This window comes from Xiphophorus maculatus, chromosome 3 (genome assembly GCF_002775205.1).
Source record: "Xiphophorus maculatus strain JP 163 A chromosome 3, X_maculatus-5.0-male, whole genome shotgun sequence".
Taxonomy (NCBI): Eukaryota; Metazoa; Chordata; class Actinopteri; order Cyprinodontiformes; family Poeciliidae; genus Xiphophorus; species Xiphophorus maculatus.
In genome coordinates, this window is record NC_036445.1 from 9,064,577 (window position 1) to 9,071,634 (window position 7,058).

Genomic DNA, 7,058 nt, shown 5'->3' on the forward strand with positions numbered 1-7,058 from the left:
TGTAGATGTAAAATTCTGCAATGAAATTCACTGATTTAATTTGTTCTCCCCCATTGTTTCCCATTGTCAAACCTTTATGTCCTCATTGAAAAACAACCAGCTGCACTCACTAATCATCTCTAATGACAACATGGAGACCACCACTTTTTCTGGAAAAACAAACATAAAGAATTGAAAAGTGGATTACTGGATTTGGGCTGCGAAGTTCTGGATCGTTACAATATTTCCTTTCACTGTGTTCGTGTTTTTCACAAAACAGCAGATCCACAATGAGCAGATGGATTATCTGGGGTTTGCTTTTGTTTTGGGATTAGGGGCAACGCTATGAAACATCTGCACACGAGGCATTCACGTTGTATGAATTACGTGGTTTGTGTCCTCACAGGCTTATGCACCTATTGTAAAGGAAAACTGCTTAAATTTCCTCAAACAACTCAATCCTCTGATGCAGACAACTGTTATTTTACTATATAATCAAGGCATGTAACAGAAACTATTTAAGTGAAAATCACATTTACAAATCTTAAATACATTTTTTTAAGCAGAAATTTGAATTTATCCAGATGAAATGATTACGTACTATCAGGTATAATGTGTATGCATATAAAAATCATGTTAGATGTCTAAATAGCTTTCTGATTATGTTCTTTGTACTTTTAACTGAGATTGAAAACCATCAGTAAATGTTTGGTTATTACCAGTGGGAGACCCATGCAGTGTGCGTTTCTTGCAGCATAAACTTCCTGTAGCATCTGCGGCTGCACAGAAACGAGAAGAATAAGTGAGTCCTGATACCATTTCAAACCTAATCCAAGCCGCCTGGTGCTGTAATCTGTTGAGGGCGGATTTCAGTGTCCAGCAGATTGAGCATGAGTGTGTTACTGAGTGGGATGAAGGGCTAGAGAGAGATTACTCAGCCAGACGGGAGGGTAGAAAGAGATTGGTACCACTTGAGCTGGGAAAGGGCATCCAGAAGGATGGGTAAGCATCTCCCCTTCAGATGTGGGCCAGGACATATTTCTGCAATCTAGATGGAACAGATAATGGACATTTTTTCTCCTAATCACTAGATAATTATTACAAACTTTCTAGAAACACATACAGTATAATATCTGATGTTTTGTGAGATTCTATCAGAATGTACCAATAGTCGAGAGTTGCCGGATCAATCCGTATTAATAAATCAATGTCAGATTGATACTTTAGTTTCAGATTTCCTCTTGAAATTGTATCTTATTTTTGTTTAACAGTTAAAAAATACAATAAAATTCAGGATTTAAAGTGAAAAAACAAAACATGACTTTTGTTTGCGTATAGATATCAGAAAGATGAAAAGTAAATTAATACAGAAATGTATTAAAACTAACATTTTGGAAATAAAAACGAATGACGAGAATAACAGATTTTAAATCTAAAGTTGATTCAACTTGTGTAGTATTTTGCATTTATTTTTATTTGAATATTACCAGTTTTGAAGTTTAAAAAGGGAGGAAAAGACAAAAACTATGCAACTAATCAGTAAACAATCAATAAAAGATGAAGTGAAATAAATAAAAGATAAGCAGACATTCATGACAGTGTGGCACTGACAAAGTAAAATATCAGACCACCGGCTTCCCGACGAGGCAGTAAAAACTGAGTTGGCATTTTGCTGCAATCCATTGAGAGTATCTGACAAAGGGAAGAGAAGGAAAGGTTAGATTTCACTCCGAAACCCAAACACTTGCATCCTGACCTTTTACCGACACAGCAGTCTATTCTTAGCCTGATAAAATACTGCTGATGTAGGAACTTCAGTTGTCTTTTTCTTTTATTTTCCACAGATTTCTCCTCCCTTCCCTTTGCCACCACTGCCAATATCATTTATTTTTCTGGAAGGGTTCTGGCTAAATCCACGGAAATCCAAGAACAGATGAATCCCCTTTTGTTTATTATTACACACTTTAAAAGTATTTGGAGATAAATTTAAGAAGGTTGGAGAGGTGAAGCTGTTGGTGTCAGAAAAATTAGCAGAGGCTTTGGAGATATTGACAGGTAAATTTCAGGGACAGCAACAGCCTCAACGGCTGAGTAGTGAAGTGTGACGCTCATCAGTTGTGGCAGATTCAGCGCAGATGTGGGAGGCCAGAGGGGCCAGACGTGTTAATTATGAAACGTTTTTGGAGTAATGTTTCATATTTAACATGCCACGTCTGTGATCAAAGTCACTTCACAGGACCCAGGTTTGAATGTATCAGAGATGCCTCTGGTTTCCTTAAAGTTGAATTTGAGAGGAGAAAAAAAGAAACTTAAGCCCTGAAAAATAGTACAATAAAATTTTTTCTTACTCAATAGTTAGATATTCTGATCAGTGCACAATATAATTTAGGCAACTTTTACAATTTAGAGAAAGTTTTCCCATACAGTGATATAAATACAATTTTTAACACTCTGTGAATGTTATTTACTGCAAGTGTAATTAATGATTTTATAGGGATTATGCAAAAATCAACGTTTTATTTTCAATAAAGCATTGTTATAACAACTAAAGGCAACATTGTAACTTTACTGTCCCATAAAACAGCACTATGTCCCTGGAAAAATAAACAATACCTCTCCAAGTCACTCAATTAAAACTTAACATAAAATTTTACTTGACAGATTTTAAGTGGCAGCAGAACCATGAGGGACCAAGGACAGGCACAGAACCTGGAGAAGGGATTGAGACCAGCAACCCAAACCCCTCTGGACTCATACAGACTCCCAGACCTGACCTCCAGTCCAATACCGCACCCGACCAAAAAACCACCGAATCCCAAGGAAGGCAGCCAACCGAGTGTACTGGAGCGACTGAGAGCACATCCCCACTCCAAAGGAGGAACCAACCAGCCCATCCTCTGCGACATCTGCAATGAGAGTTCGCCATGCAAAGGAAGGCAGACATCCAACACGTTAAAACATCCACTGGATCATCGGTGCAGAATGGCCAGAGCAACAGCTCTGAAAGAAAGAAACTTAAGCCCTGAAAAATAGTACAATAAAATTTTGTACTATTGATCAGCCCGGGCTGGGCTGGGCCTGATCCCCAGCCCAGCCCGGGCTGTGGCCACAGCCAGGCAAGCAAAAACAACGAAACACCCCCCAATCCAACACTGAGCCAGACAACGAGCACACCAGACCCAAAGCACCCAGCAGGCACACACAACACCCCAGTATTTTTATGTAAAGACAAATAAAGTATCTTTGAATTGAAGAAACTGTCTAAATGTCAAACCATGGCATTTTATTAACTCTGGTGATTTTGTTGCATAGATCAAACAGAAACAAGAAAATGTTCAAATAAAACTGAACAAACTCACATATCTTACTTGAAAGACAGAAAATTTACTTTAAGCAGCAACTTTTCATTTTCTGATTCACTCAGGCTGAATAGAGACAGTTTACAGCATCAGTGTCTTTATTGTAAAGGCAACATTTTGACAATAATACTGCTGCTGTTAATCCATAGTCTTTCCAGTTGATTTCTTTAGCATTTTACAGTCTGTGGCTGTGCTGCGAATGTTTCTGTATGATGACATGTTCTTTGAACTTCAGTTTATTGTCTCTTGTGAGCCCAAGATATTTGAAAGTACTGACCTGTTCAACTGGTTGACCATGAATGGTGATGTGATTGAGTCCAGGAACTGATTTATTAACATCTACTTTTTTTAATTCCTAAAATGCTGGATTTTTAAAAGTGAGAGTTTAATTTGGTAAATGAATTCAAACTTGGTGTGTGTTTACTTTCTAGTGCTGCTCAACCTGCTGCAGATCCTTGCTTTTTTGTTGGAGGAGGCTGTTGCCATAACAACGGCTCCATGGTTACACTGCCTTCAGCGTTTGGGATGCGACTGGCAGGTCAGTGGCGAGGCCGATGACAGCTTCAGTTTTAGATGCTCATACCAACTGCTCAAGTAAATGAGTTAAAGAAAAAACATAAATATGACTTTTGACAACATCTATATCCCTGACAAAATGCTGGGCCAATTAAGAGATCTCTCTCCTCTGAGGCCATTTGATGTAACGATTATAGTTAATGAGGTCACATAACAGCCATTTATACCTCCATTAACAGTCTCGACTGTTTGGAGCTGTGAGCTGCAGCCTTATCGGTCAGTATTCATCTTATACAATTTGGTTTGTGGGTTTAGAAGAAGTTCCCAAACTCTAACTGTGTGTACATTTGGAAATAGACTACCTGATCAGTCTCAAATAAAAACTGCTTTTGCTTTATTTAAAACCACTTTATTTAATCACTGAGATGTTGTTGTAGAAAGAGGGTAAAAAAAAAAAAAACTGAATTTTTTCTTCTTAACACATCGCAGCTGCTGGTAGATCCTGTTACAGGTAGAAACATCAATGTTTTGCCTTTCAGCAGCCAGTATTCGTAAACACATGCTTGAACAATGTAAATATGAAAAATGCAGCATATTAAATGGAGTGGATTTAATACATTTAAGACAAACTGATGGTGAAATCCCACCAAGGACATTTACTTTCTCTTTTTTAGATACACGTCGCGCCATGTGTATTTCAATCCCTGACATGTCACATGCTGTCTGGTGCTGATGAGGGCATACTTGTTGCAGCCATGTCTATGTCTGTGCACCTAATGGAGCATAGCGATGGCTCTGTGTGTGTGAGCACAGCTTATGTGCTAATAACTGTGTGTGTCATAAAATATGGAGAAGTGTAAAGTAGGCCAGAGGTTCATAGCAGCAGGATGAGAGCTCCTCCCTTCCCCTTCTCCCCTTCTTTTGTCTCATCTCTTCATTTTGTTCCTTCTAGCTGCTGTAAGGATGAACTCATGCACACGAGTTAAGTTGAATTCATGAGCATAAAATCTTCTGCATTTAAATCATTTTGTTTATGTAATATTAGATTCTTCAGAAGTTATTTCAAAGAGTTTTTTCCACAAATATTTAGTCCAGGCTGGCTATTTTCACATGGATCTTTTTTTTTTTTTTTTTTTTAATTAACTTTAACCTATTAATTATTCATTCATGAAATGGTACTCAGCTTAAAAGATGAATTAGGTTTACTAATTACCAGCATCCCGTCATAGAACTGCTGTTTTTTTTCAGTTTCTTTAGCTGAATCCAACAAAAACATTACAGAGGGTTTTTTTTGTAAAGTTCCTTAAGACAAATTTTTTTTGTGAATTCGCACAACATAAATAAACTGAATTCAACAAGAGGAATAAATTTTGTGATTCAAAAGATGACCACTTGGTAAAAGAAAAAATGTGCATCTTTCAAGTCCCCCTATGAGATTAATTGCAAAATTTTCCAGAAATATTAGTCTGGTTCTGAGACATTTTTTTTTGTCTTTAATTTTTTTTTTTAGCAACACTTTAAAACATGTGGTTATGGTGACAAGAAGGCGACAAAGTGAGAGAAAAAACATCCAAAATGAAAACATGACCTTACAAAAATACTAATCTCTTTAATGTTTTTTTTGCATTTCTTAAGTAACCATAATCTCTGGTATGTTTATTGTGATTTTATTTAACTGTTAAGTAAAGAAATGTGGAAAAAAGTTAAATCAATTTTCTAGAATATATTAAAGAGCAGATAAGGAAGGAAAGGTTTATGAAAGTTATGCAGGAACACAAACATTTGAAACAATTTTGCAGCTTCTGATTGATAGAAGTAATTTACAGGTCATAAAATACCCACCCTGTTATTAAAACATAATTATTACACCTCATGATGCTTTAGTTTTTAGATCTATATGCTATAATGACGATGCATTTTTAGTGAGCAGGTTGGTTCACGGTATGAAACAAAAACTTGAGAAATTTTAGGTACACGTAATTTACACATTCTAAAATTTAATAGGTTTTTGGTTTTTAAAATCAACATAATTTTAAAAATAGCATCTAATTTTGAGAAGCTATTTGTGATATTCTCTCTCCATGAAATCTAATAATATTGCACTGCTGAAGCCTTTCGTTGTTTGTTCAAGCTTATTAGAAATACTTTCATCATCCTGCCTGTGCTTCTCAAAGCAACAGAGCAAATAAATACCTGAATCAAAAGCAGATGAGGAACATTTTGTCTTCACATTTTATTACAGAATTTCTTACAACAGCAATTTTTGTCAAAAACAGAGAATTAGATTTTCTTAAAACGACACATTGTGTATTTCTGTCTTTTAAATGTCCTTCTCTTTTCATGATTAAAACAAAATGACATTGTGATCACTGTAGAAGAAAAGTTGCTTCTTTGTTAATTAGATTTGTTCATTATTTCCAAACAGAGGATAAAAGGTTTATTAAGATTATGTTTGTGTTCATTTAAGGAATGTCAGAAATGATTAAAGCCTGGCGGTGGGACGCCTGTCTTGTTTACGTTCGACAATGAAGAGTTAATCCTCATTAATGCTGGCCCAAAGTTACCATTGCATAAAATTGTTCTATGTGTCTGAACATAATTAAATCATCTCTACCTGGTTATGAAATCATTAAAGTTCAAGTTACGGAATAACAGATTGTTCAAAAAAATGAAGTCATCTGGCTCAATGTGCATCTGTCAGTTAATGAGCAGCTAAAATTATGGGGTGAATCATTTAGTTTAATTAGATGTGGGCATGTTTGCATATTGTTTTGTTTTCTGCAACTCTTGCAAACAGTGTTTATGTTGTGAGGATGCAGGAAAACATTTTCTGGGAAGATATCAAAAGGGACCAGATTGCTGTCAAAGGAAGAACACGAGACTGAGACAGAAGATGTTTTTTTTTCTTTCTGGCAACATTTTATGACTCAATTTTCTTTGTAGAAGCAGCACAGTTTAACGTCATTTAAATTCAGCCTCCTGACCTGCTTTTCACAATTCACTGAACATGTTTTCTTTTCTGCAAAACAATTCTCCCAAAAGCTAAACAAATAGCTTTCATACACGAGTACACATCTGCATACAAATGTAGTTATGGACGTGCATAAGCAGCATGTTTCATTTATGATTCTTATGAATATGGAAACACACGCACGCCCACACCCACCCCCACACACACGCCCCCATGCCCGCACACACACACAC